Genomic DNA, 13,005 nt, shown 5'->3' with positions numbered 1-13,005 from the left:
ATGCACAATGGAACTGGATTAAGTGTGACAAGTATGAGGAGCCAAACCCTACATCCATACCACACATTTTTTTTTAAAAGTGTCAAAATTGCATATATTACTATAGCATACATATGTTCAGATATTAATAAAATGTATAGCAAATGTATAGTATATTAAAATATATTTCCATGGGGGGAGGCGTGTCCGACCAGCAAACAAGATGGCTGATTTCTAGCTATGAGTGAACATTGGAGTCGATAAATCTGCTCTTTATCTCTCCTATCACCCGCAAATTCTGTTCTAATCAAGAGAAGTGAGATGAGTACTACCTGTGGCACAGATTTACGCGACTTTTATATATATATATATATAGATAGATAGATAGATAGATAGATAGATAGATAGATGGATAGATAGAAAGACAGGTATACTCTGCACTCAACCATCATTGATATCCAGACTTGGTTATATAAAACTCCAAATTTTATTCGTACATTTAAAAGTTCAGGATCCACAAAAGTACAAAATGTAAAATCAACACATGTAGCAAACTGCTGTACGCATTTCAGGGTCCTCCCAGCCCTTGCTCACCAGCTGTGTACTGCTCTCTCAGGTGAACACCTTTATACTGGTTTGCCAATTACTTTAACTCTTAACTATTGTCAGTATATGGTCGGGTTATAATACAATTTATTTAATAATTATTCTTTAAAACAAACCCCCAATAAAATACATATATGAAACAATTAAAATCAACATTTTATTCCTAAAATATTTATATTAAAGTTATAAACACATTGAATTATATTTATAGAAAACCAGATTATGAATCAAATGATCCACACTTATGCTATTATAATATTCTATACAAAGATCATAAAAATATACCTTTACAATTTACCTTATTCACAATGAGCACATTAAAATACCACAATAAAATACCAGAGTATGGATTGCTAACTTTCACAGTGCCTAGTTAAACAATATAACAAGATACTTTAACAGCCAATTTATATGCCAAGTTATCTGAGCTGAAATAAATCTTATTTTAGCTACAATGAAGGCAAGTTCTAAAATATATATACCGTTGCAAATATGAATTACTTAGCACTAAATATGACTAGTTAAACTACACAGGACTATGAACATGATCTTAAAATACAAATTATGCCCTTTTAAAATTACTAACTGCAGTCTAGTTATAGTTACCAAATACCTTTGATTTAAATATTATATATATATATATTTATCAATCGAGTATACTTTACCCCCAAATAACCAAATGTTTCAGTTTCCAGAATTTCCTGTTTCACCTCATATGAATAAAGGTATTGCAATATGGATAATAAAAGGTAGCCCAATTTTGCTTATAATGACTGTTTCCCAATATGGCAGCAAAGTTATCAGTCAAAAATTTAGCAAACAGACAGCCTCTTCTATTCCTTTGCATGAGGTTATAGCACCCCTTTTTATTCACCCCTTTTTTTTCTAATCATTGGTGAAATTGGTATAATAGGCCCTTGGAGCTTGTCTTTGGATTGGCCCTAACGGAGCTTGTCTCTGATTCACTCTGGGATCTGTAAATCTCATAGGCTATTTGGTTTGGCATATGTTTTAAACAGTCAAATTATTTGGCTGTCATACCAGTCTCAATCCCCTAGGGGGCAGCATACAACCATAAATGCAGTCTTACCATCAATGCTGCTACAGTTTAATTATCTAACCTATAAAATGTTTCAGTATTTATAAACTTATCTGGCCAACATATATGGGACCATATAGTGTCATTCTCTCTGATTATTTTAATATTAAATATGATTATACTGACTTCCGGTGAGCGGCTCTCAAAGATGGCTGCAGGACTCTTCTGCTCTGCAGAAACTCTCTCCAAACTTTATTTTGCAGTCACTAACTATTGCCATCTACCTCTCCCTTGACAAGTAAGTGTCCGGGAACTTTCAGTAGATAGAAGAAATTAGATCACTTCTACTCCGGAAGGCATTTAATACTATAAATGGCTGTTTCTGCCTCTACTACCCATGGGGCAATGGATACAGAAGAGGACTTTGCTGCAATGCTACTAAAACTGTTCTCAACTAAAATGGATCGTCTACTTAGTAGCTGTGAGAATCTAATAGGGATAGTGAAAAACATGAATCGATTGTGTCTTTTGGAAGCAGATCAAGTTTATTTCCAACAAAGCTATTCTGCACTGGAATCCACCCTCCTCTGTGTGTGAGTTTGGCGCTAATAAGTCAGTGCATCCTCGTGGTATGCAGGGGAGCCTGGATTGCTTACTTGCTACGGAGCCACAATGTTCCGGTTTGGAGATATTGCTGAGGGACTTGTCGTGGTTCACTCCGGCTGCGGAGACTTTTCTTGAGTGCCCCACGGATAAGAAAGCTAATTACGAAGCAGAACCAGGAGAACATGCCACTGCTGACCCCCTTTTGTAATAAGGGAAAGTTATCTTGGCATAATTTGGTCCCCCCAACATTGGCATATGAGATGCCCCAAAGCGCTGGAAACAACACAACTAAGGTGATTCAGTTGATGCTACGTTTTTCATGTACCAATTCCCTTACAGGACTTTAAACGCATAGGGGTTGGCTAGGTTATAATGGAAGCTTCATATAACAGTATGCTATTTTGCATAGTACTATCAGCTAAAGCTGTGCTTTTCTTGCTCTGTTATTAATCCACCATGTTACATTAATATTGCTTATTATGACTCTGTGTATTTCATTATCTTGTGTCACTCCTACATGTATAACCTTGGCTATTGCCTCATGCTTTGACTGAACTATACACACAGCCATAAAACTCAGCCCATAACTGTCTTATAATACATATTGAAAGCAACTTAATTTGAAATACATAAATAGGCATCTAACTTGTTTTAGTTTTATAGCCCTGTTGGCTGTTATAATATGTTTTTTGTTATGTTCTCATGTCTTCATCTCTTTACATTTATAAATAAAATAACAATCTAGCGATCAATGGGTAATTAGGTAGATGTCTTACCCTCCTCTTTTTCAGCACTACTTTATAAGCATAAAAACTGCTTTGTGACTCCTTAACTCATTCTGTGGTTACTGTAGCTTAGTGGCTGTTGTGAGTCACAGAGAACTCTAGTCATATACACACCTTTAACATGAGCACTGAATGGGGGTCTTATAGCTTACATTTGATAGGCTTTCTTAATATCTAAACTCACTGTCCTCAAGAGCTCTAATGCTCTAATGCTTAAAAACCCTACACTTAACTCTTTATATCGAACCTAGTAATTAAAATGTAAGATTGTAGTAACTCCACATAACATGTATTTGCTGAGGGAGGCATAGCTTTCTGAATCTCTACCTTTTATAAATTCTTCAATAGCTAACATGAGAAACACTTTTTGAATCCGTTATTGTTGCTCTCTTAGTATTATAGTCGTTTAGTTTGTTTTGTTTGATGTTATAAATTGAGACACACTGGTTCTTTCCCCCAGGTTAAGAAACGTCATAATATTCCCAGATTTGTTGTCCTTTTCATGTATAAAATCCCTTCATGAAGAACAATCTTAATACCTTGAAAAATGGCACTTATGATATTCTGTGTTGATATGGTTTCCACTTATGAGCTGTATGTTTCTTTCATTTAATACTGCCTGTGTATTATTGGTGATCTGTGAACCACACTTATATATCATGGTCTACCATGGGGGAAATAACTGTATAATTGTACAATGTGACCACTCTTTGTCTCTGAATAAAAATCAATTTAAAATTTGTTTCTACTTCTAGTAATCATATTAATAAGCAGCTCACTGTTAACCATCCTTCTTCACAGAATCATAGCATTCAACATCCTGGTATTGTATTGCATCTTAGATAAATACAGCACATTTCACGTTCCTAATAAGTTTTGAGGGCATAGATTCATGTTTATGATAAATAATCATAGGACAGCTTGTTTAAAAATCTCATTTTCCCATCAGTTTTTCCTTGTAATTTTCACTAGATTTATGGAAAACAAAGAAAAATGTGTTTATCTTGAAATAAATGGGTCAATATTTATATATACCAATGCAGTTATTATTCAATATAACAGATATATATATTTAACATAGTATAATTTTCAGATCTCTTTCTCTCTCCATATATATATCATATATATACATATATGTATACATATATATAGATATTTAAATATGATTTGTGTATTTTAAATTATTATGAGGATTTAGACACAATTTCTTTATCTGAGATCTTGTTTCTCATGTGCTGTAGGTAACTCAACAACTGAGAATGTGTATCAGATCTTTGGCTAAATTAATTTAGAAATTTCAATCTGGGAAGGCTATCCAGCAATCATTCTTTAGAAGTTATCTCTCTTCTGAGACCATGATCAAAGTCCCTTTAGATGTGACATTAAGTTTGTTTTTCTTTAGAAGTCCTGTCTATATTTCTTTTGTTCTACAAGTCTGTAGTTGAGAGCAAATGGGAGGGGTTGATACAACCCATTCCATTGTTTGCTCACAATACAGCTAAATCAATTCATAGTATTAGCTAAATGAAATATTAGATTCTACAATGCATCTGTAGTTTATTTAATGTTACTCACAGATACCCTGACATAAGTCCCCCTTCCAATTTTAAATAGATGTAGGACACATGTATTTGAATTGGCTTAAAGTCAGTGGTACTTGGTGAGTGTATTGACAGTATGCATCATAGACAGTCTTCTATGAAGAGAGTCTGTTATTTGTAGGTCATCATGATCGTTAGTTAGGCATCTTTAAATTATAATATTTCTTTAGTGCATCTGAGGAAATGACACTTCATTCTCCCTCTATGACTTGTAGTTGGGATCTAGGATGGCACACTCACAACTGATTAATATGGACCCATTTATCCATAAAAGTATTGTTTTTAGGGATCCTAATTTTATAGGCGACTGGAGATATTTTGTCAGTAATGACAAAAGGACCCTTCCAGGATGGAAGAAATTTCTTCTCCTTAACCTGATCGCTTCCAAAATTATAAAGATAAACTTTATCATTTATTTCATATTCCTTTTTTGGATGTTTTGAGATCATAATAGGTTTTAGTTGCAGTTGCAGTCTTTTCTAAGTTCCTTTGAGCAAATGCAAGGCATATTGCAGGTGCTTCCTTAAGTTATCCACATATTGATGTGTATTGGCAGCAAGTTCTGGTCTGATGTACGATACAGTAGATGCTGAGGTAGAACTATTCTTCTACCAGTCATCAATTCAAAAGGTGACATCTTAGTAGCCCTACTTGGAGTTGCTCTTAATGCCATTAGGACTAGAGGTAATTTTACATCCCAGTCTTCACAAACTTTTTGAGGATTTTCACAATGGACTGGTTGCAATGCTCTACACCACCACTTGAGGCAGCTCTATATGCAATATGTAGCTTTCTTTTGACCCCTAGTATTTTTCACATTTTTTCGCTAGTGAAGTGGGTTCCCCGATTGGATGCGATTCTCTAGGGTAAACCAAATCTGGAAAACACGTGGTTGATGAGCAGTGCTGCGCATGTTTCAGCATTATTGTTAGGTGCACTGATGCACTCTACCCATTTAGTGAACAGGCATGTCACTGTTAACATGTATTTGTTACCTCTTGATGACCTTGTTACTGGACCATTAAAATCAATTTGTATATCTGACCATGGCATTACCATCACCCTTTTTTGCAATGGCGCTCTGTGCGTTGACGCCGTGGGTTGGAATTGTGGACAGATTAAACGTTCTTGACAGTAGGTTTGAACATCCTTCAACATATGTGGCCAAAAGCTGTAGTCACGCAATATTTCATACGTTAATTTGGAACCACGATGGCCAGATGTCGGAGCATCATGGGCATATTGAAGCATGAGACCTCTGAACTTGGTGGGTACCACCCATTGCTGGATGCCAGTTTTGGAGGTTCTAGTTAACAAACCATCCTGTAACTTGAATTGTGATCTGGATTTCATTAAGATTCTAAGATCTTCCTTGCCAACACCGTCCTCTTTTGAGATGGGGTTGCTTTCAGGATCTTCTATGTGTTTATAGAAGATGCCTACAATGGGTCTTCTTTTTGACTAGTGATCAGGTCTTCACTAGGAGAATCCTGATTCCATTGTACCAAGTTAGGCTCACTCTGTTGTTTAGCCTGGTTTCTGGTAATGGCTTATACCTGAACTTCACCCATTAAGTGGTCAATATTAAGGAGTTCTCCAGTTATGGCTCCTTGTTTGGCTAATGAATCCGCAAGATCATTGCCTTCCTTATCAGGACCTAGAACCCTGGAATGACCCTTGGTCTTTTTCCAGTGTATGGTTAACCCATTGGACACCACTAGATTATCAATCTCACTTGCCATGTTTGACTGGTTTGTTGTTAGTTTTCTGCATGCCATTTCTTTTCCAAGTTGGCAGGTATTCAACAAAACTGTCACGCACATAATTGGAGTCAGTAATGATCACAAAATTATGAATACTATGTTCAATAGCCATTTCAATGGTTTTTAGAACAGCAGTGAGTTCTGAAACTTGACTGGATCTTGGTCCAATGTTGAAACCTACAGAAATATTTGGGAATCCAGTTGTCCAAGTTATACCAATGCCGGTGACTAATCTGCATTCATTATCAATGGTGGCATGCTAAGAGCAACCATCAACATATACCCAAGGTAATGTTTGACAATGGTCCTCATTATATATTTTATATGGGGAGTAATTGTTCCTCCAGGAAATCATCTTCTGATAACTCTTCCCCATGATCCTTTGCCGTACAGTCGTAGAGAACCTGTGTGACTGGATTCTTTTTATTCTGCTTGTAGCGAATTTCCAAAGGTCAGCCTTGTAAGGAAAGGGTTCAAGCTGTTATGTGGCAATTAGACACATTTCCATCTCTTATTCTCTCACTTTACAGATATAGCAAAGGCTGGTGGGCCATTTCTACAATAATTTTCTCGCCCTGTTTATAGCTGCGGAAATTTTGCAGAGCCCATACAGTAGATAAGAGGGCTTTTTCGCAATTGCTAAATTTTATTTCTACTGGGGATAGAGATTTGCTCGCATAAGCAATGACTTTGCTTAAATTATCATGCTTTTGGTGTAAAACAGCACTCATGCTTATATCTGTGTAACCTGTTTCTAAGTAGAAAGGTTTACCCCCTTCAAGGTACTCTAAGCAAGGTGCTTGAGTGAGTTTTCTCTTCAGCTCCTTGATGGATGTCTCTTGAGTCTCAATCCAGTACTATTTTACATCCTGCAGTGGTTTAGCTAATTCTGCATAATTATCAAATTTGCGAGAATAATTCGTCATCCCCAGGAATGATCTCAATTCCTTTAAGTTGGTTTGGTTTTTAGAATTTATTATAGTTTCCACCTTTTTCTTCTGAGGATTTAACCCTTCAGAAGTAAATTCATGTCCTAAGAAGTTTACACGAGAGTGGCACCATTGAGCTTTTTGTAGGGATAATTTGACACCTGCCCTATTAAGTTGGCTGAGGACATGTTTAAGCTCTGTGATGTGTTTTTCAAAGTCTGTGCTTTTGATTAAAACATCATCAACATAAGATAAAGTCAGCCTTTCCATTGCATCAGGCATAGCCTTATGCATGAATACAGCAAATTCATGTCCTGAATTTATGTATCCAAACGGGTGTCTTTAGAATGCATACTGGACCTTTTGGAATGAGAATGCAAGCTTATACTGGTCCTCTTCATGTACCTTTATGTTCCAATATCCCTGTGCACAATCAATGGCAGTGTATATTTTGGATCCCTGCATCTGCGCTAGGCATTGGTCAATATATGGCACAGGCCAGCCAGTCAGCACACAAACGCCATTGTCCATTGGGCTTAAGAACACCTAGAATAGGATTGTTATAAGAGCTATGCACCTGTGTGATAATACCTCTTTCTTCCAAGTTCCTTATGATTTCTGCAAGAGAATCATATGAGGCTAAAGGAAGTCTGTATTGTTTAACAAAGACAGGTGGTGCATTGGGATCTGTTTGGATTCTTGCAATGTGTAAGTCTGTAGTCCCACAGTCATAAGAATTCCTAGCAAAAATATCCTTGTACTCCATCAGGAATTCTCGTAGCTGTTGGCGTTCATCATCACTGGAACAGCCATTAGCTAGGGAGATTTGCTCTTCGACTATTTGCTGAAATCCGGGAAAGATTTCAGGCTGTCCTATCTCATAGGCTTCTTCCAACCTAGAGGTGAGAACCCCTTGATTATAATTTACATTGACCCCATGACTCTGGGTATTGGGGTATTCTTGATCTTTGATCGGCTGATCAAATACTAGAGAGGCTTCTTCAATTTTACAGATGCCTTCCTCTGAACAGAAGGGATGAATAGACTGAATTGTGAATAGTCCCTCTGGCAAAGGATTGTTCTATTAATTGTTCTTCAATTAAGTATCCTTCAGGTATTAGCCCAATTACATTATTCTGGAGTCCAAAAGTGTAACAACTTGATTCATGCACATATCCTATGGTAGTTCCCTTGGATAAGGTGATATCCTGTGGGGTCATGTTATGCGCAATAATATGTATTGGAATAGTTCCAATATTTACCATAGGCGTACGGGTCATTGTTATACCTAGATTTTGCATTCTATGGGAGAGGCAAATTAGTGTTTCAGAAGTTTTTAATTTCTGACCTCTTTTTATCTCTAAGGGAAAGAGGTATTTATCAGCCCTAGCAGGGATTACAACATCGTTAGATACCTGCATATTCACCGCATATGGCATTTCCTGGTTTGATTTCAGGGCTGTATTTTCATCCTGAAATACTTCAGGGTTCACCTTTAACCTGCTCCAGAGACAAAGGTTAATCAAATCTATTTGTATGGCATATCTATGTAAGAGATCATTGTCAACGTATATTTGATTATGGCGAGTATTTAAAACTAAAAACAGGTGCTTCGCTTATTTATTACCTATGGATATAGATAATAAACACTTAGCTGTGATATTATAGCATTCAGACCTGTCATCCAGGCCGTGGACAGAGTGGTCTTGGGGAGAAAGATATTTAATCACCTTAGGTTCAGCAATCTGCGCTAATAAGACTTGGCTTATATAGCTAGCTATATAAGTTCAATTTAGCATATTTGGTTTTACCAAGGTCATGCACTTGCATGGGGATAAATAGATCATCCTTAACTCTCTCAATTCCTGAGAGGTATTGAGTGTGGCCTCCCCCTTTAGGGATTTTATGATCTCCCTTGTGGAGAGATATGGTTAATACATCGCCGTCTAAGGAAATATTTACTATCTTTCCAGGCAAAATTTTTAAAGTATTACCAATTTACCATCAGAGCCACAAAGGAGTCTGATCATCTATTTGTAGGATAGTGATTTCAGGTATAGAGTCATTCCTGAAATGAATCTCCACAGCATCTGGCTTCTCTTCCACCACCTGGCAATTATGCCTGGCGTGAGATATACCGGATCGCTTTATACTTGTGACTAAATTACATTATTTATGCAATCAATTATGGTCCTTAATCACTTCAGAAAATCACTACTAATAATTAAACGATAAGTTGGCAGATCCACTATAATGACAGGGTGTCTTATTACCCTGTTCCCCAGTTTAAATTTTAACCATGCAGTACCGTAGACTTTGAGAGCATCACCCCCAACACCTATTAGTGAACCATCAAATACTTTTATTTTAGGTTTGTGGGGTGTTAGCTAATTTAGCTGTGTGTAGTACCTGTGGGATAAATTAATCAATTATCAAGTATCAATTAATCCCATGATAGGGTTGGAGACTGAATACTGGAGCTCAGCTAGAACATAATATCTCACTACAGTTTCTACCATTTCACACATAAAATTGGCATGATTACACGTCTGTGGGCTTCGCCAGGAGTTATCTGAAACCGCCATGTAACCTGATGCAGAAGAAAGTTAATTATTACCAGTCCATCCCTCTGTAATAGGATCGACAGGGTTCCTGTGTACTGCATCTGTGGAAATAAGGTTAAGAGAATACTGCAAAGGAAGAGGTTTGTTTGAGTTTTCAGGCTGAGGTTGCTCGTCATCACAGCTAAATCGTCCGTTCCTGGTCTGTAGGGATAGAATATGATTTGGTACCATTATTGACATTTATCATTTTCTTTGGTATATCTCTCCCCTCTCTCTCAGGTAATACTGCATTATTTATGACTGTGCCTGTGGCCCGCTACTGACAACTGGCTGTACCTCTAAAAAATGATTGTTAGGGATTTGAGCCATCAATGCTTGACTCATATTAGTAAATAGTGTACATAATTGACTTACTTGCGTACTGAGTTGGCCAACTTGAATGGACAAGCTATCTTTACCCATGGACCGATTTTTTGATGTCCCAGGGTATTGATTCCTGGATCATTGGGATCCCTCAGAATCATAGCTATTGTTCCTATTTTGATGCTGTTGTCTTTGGGGTTCAACTTGTTCAGCGTTAATATTTTGGAGAGCACTATTTACTTGGGATGTCTGGTTACCCTGAGAGTATTTTTGCCACTTTTGGTATTTACTTTTACGGGGATACCGATAACCTTGTGGGTTTTAATCTCTTTGGGAATAATTATTTACCTGGGTATGCCCACCATTTTGAGTATTTTCTCTCTGCACCTCGGCCCGTGATTGGGGAGGGGTGGAGTTAAAACTTTGTGGGGAAGGCCTGTTTTCTCAGGCCACTTCCACATAAGTTTTCTTATTAGACTCCAAATTTTGGGGGCTAGGTGATACCCTAGTTTCTGCCACAATTTTGGGACTGGGTTTTGGTTCCCATTTAACACCCTGTTCACTGGACTGCTGAATATAGTATAACTTTGCACTCTCTTTGATCAGCCAGTCCAATGAGCAGTGCTCATCAAAATCTCTAGCTAAATTCACTTTGATGTGCGCAGGCAATGCTTCGAAAAATAAATTTACAAATTCTGAGCTTTCAAATATAGTGCAGTCTTCGGCCATACTGTACGCCCTTTTCAGTACAGAAAGGAATTCTATAGGGCTTGAATTTGTGCCGCATTTCAAATCGTATACAGCTATTTTTGCTGCAGATTTGGTGCAATATTTCCCAAATTCCTTTTTGCACTGATTTTGCCTTTCATTCCAGGAATAAATATTCATATCCTTTAGTGAAGCAAAGAATTTGTGATGTTTACCCTCAAATACCCAGGGCAGAAATTAAATTTTCGACTGCTCACTAGTAACATTCATTATGGATAAAGCCTTTTCAAAGGCCTCTAAGTGGTCAATTATAGAAGTGGTTCCGTTTTTTGGAAAATTTAGGTACTGCAATCCTTTAAATAAGTCATTATTTCAGGTGTGTCATATACCTTATTAGATGTATCTTGGGCTTTCCTAGGGACCTTATTTTTGGGGCTGGAGCATTCCCTATCTGTCCTTCTACTATGGGGAGACCCCCTACGTGCATTACTACTACTATTTGGGTAGCTGACCCCGCCCTCTGACTCACTACTAGAGATGCCCCCCCTCCTCATCTGAGGTATAGCAGTACCGTAGACTTTGAGAGCATCACCCCCAACACCTATTAGTGAACCATCAAATACTTTTATTTTAGGTTTGTGGGGTGTTAGCTAATTTAGCTGTGTGTAGTACCTGTGGGATAAATTAATCAATTATCAAGTATCAATTAATCCCATGATAGGGTTGGAGACTGAATACTGGAGCTCAGCTAATACATAATATCTCCCTACAGTTTCTACCATTTCACACATAAAATTGGCATGATTACACGTCTGTGGGCTTCGCCAGGAGTTATCTGAAACCGCCATGTAACCTGATGCAGAAGAAAGTTAATTATTACCAGTCCATCCCTCTGTAATAGGATCGACAGGGTTCCTGTGTACTGCATCTGTGGAAATAAGGTTAAGAGAATACTGCAAAGGAAGAGGTTTGTTTTGAGTTTTCAGGCTGAGGTTGCTCGTCATCACAGCTAAATCGTCCGCTCCTGGTCTGTAGGGATAGAATATGATTTGGTACCATTATTGACATTTATCATTTTCTTTGGTATATCTCTCCCCTCTCTCTCATGTAATACTGCATTATTTATAACTGTGCCTGTGGCCCGCTACTGACAACTGGCTGTACCTCTAAAAAATGATTGTTAGGGATTTGAGCCATCAATGCTTGACTCATATTAGTAAATAGTGTACATAATTGACTTACTTGCGTACTGAGTTGGGCAACTTGAATGGACAAGCTATCTTTACCCATGGACCGATTTTTTGATGTCCCAGGGTATTGATTCCTGGATCATTGGGATCTCTCAGAATCATAGCTATTGTTCCTATTTTGATGTGGTTGTCTTTGGGGTTCAACTTGTTCAGCGTTAATATTTTGGAGAGCACTATTTACTTGGGATGTCTGGTTACCCTGAGAGTATTTTTGCCACTTTTGGTATTTACTTTTATGGGGATACCGATAACCTTGTGGGTTTTAATCTCTTTGGGAATAATTATTTACCTGGGTATGCCCACCATTTTGAGTATTTTCTCTCTGCACCTCGGCCCGTGATTGGGGAGGGGTGGAGTTAAAACTTTGTGGGGAAGGCCTGTTTTCTCGGGCCACTTCCACATAAGTTTTCTTATTAGACTCTAAATTTTGGGGGCTAGGTGATACCCTAGTTTCTGCCACAATTTTGGGACTGGGTTTTGGTTCCCTTTTAACCCCCTGTTCACTGGACTGTTGAATAGAGTATAACTTTGCACTCTCTTTGATCAGCCAGTCCAATGAGCAGTGCTCATCAAAATCTCTAGCTAAATTCACTTTGATGTGCGCAGGCAATGCTTCGAAAAATAAATTTACAAATTCTGAGCTTTCAAATATAGTGTAGTCTTCAGCCATACTGTACGCCCTTTTCAGTACAGAAAGGAATTCTATAGGGCTTGAATTTGTGCCGCATTTCAAACCGTATACAGCTATTTTCGCTGCAGTTTTGGTGCAATATTTCCCAAATTCCTTTTTGCACTGATTTTGCCTTTCATTC

Source organism: Bombina bombina, chromosome 1 (assembly GCF_027579735.1).
Source record: "Bombina bombina isolate aBomBom1 chromosome 1, aBomBom1.pri, whole genome shotgun sequence".
In the NCBI taxonomy this organism is placed as follows: Eukaryota; Metazoa; Chordata; class Amphibia; order Anura; family Bombinatoridae; genus Bombina; species Bombina bombina.
The sequence above is the reverse complement of the archived record's forward strand: the minus strand, read 5'-3'. Positions refer to the sequence as shown.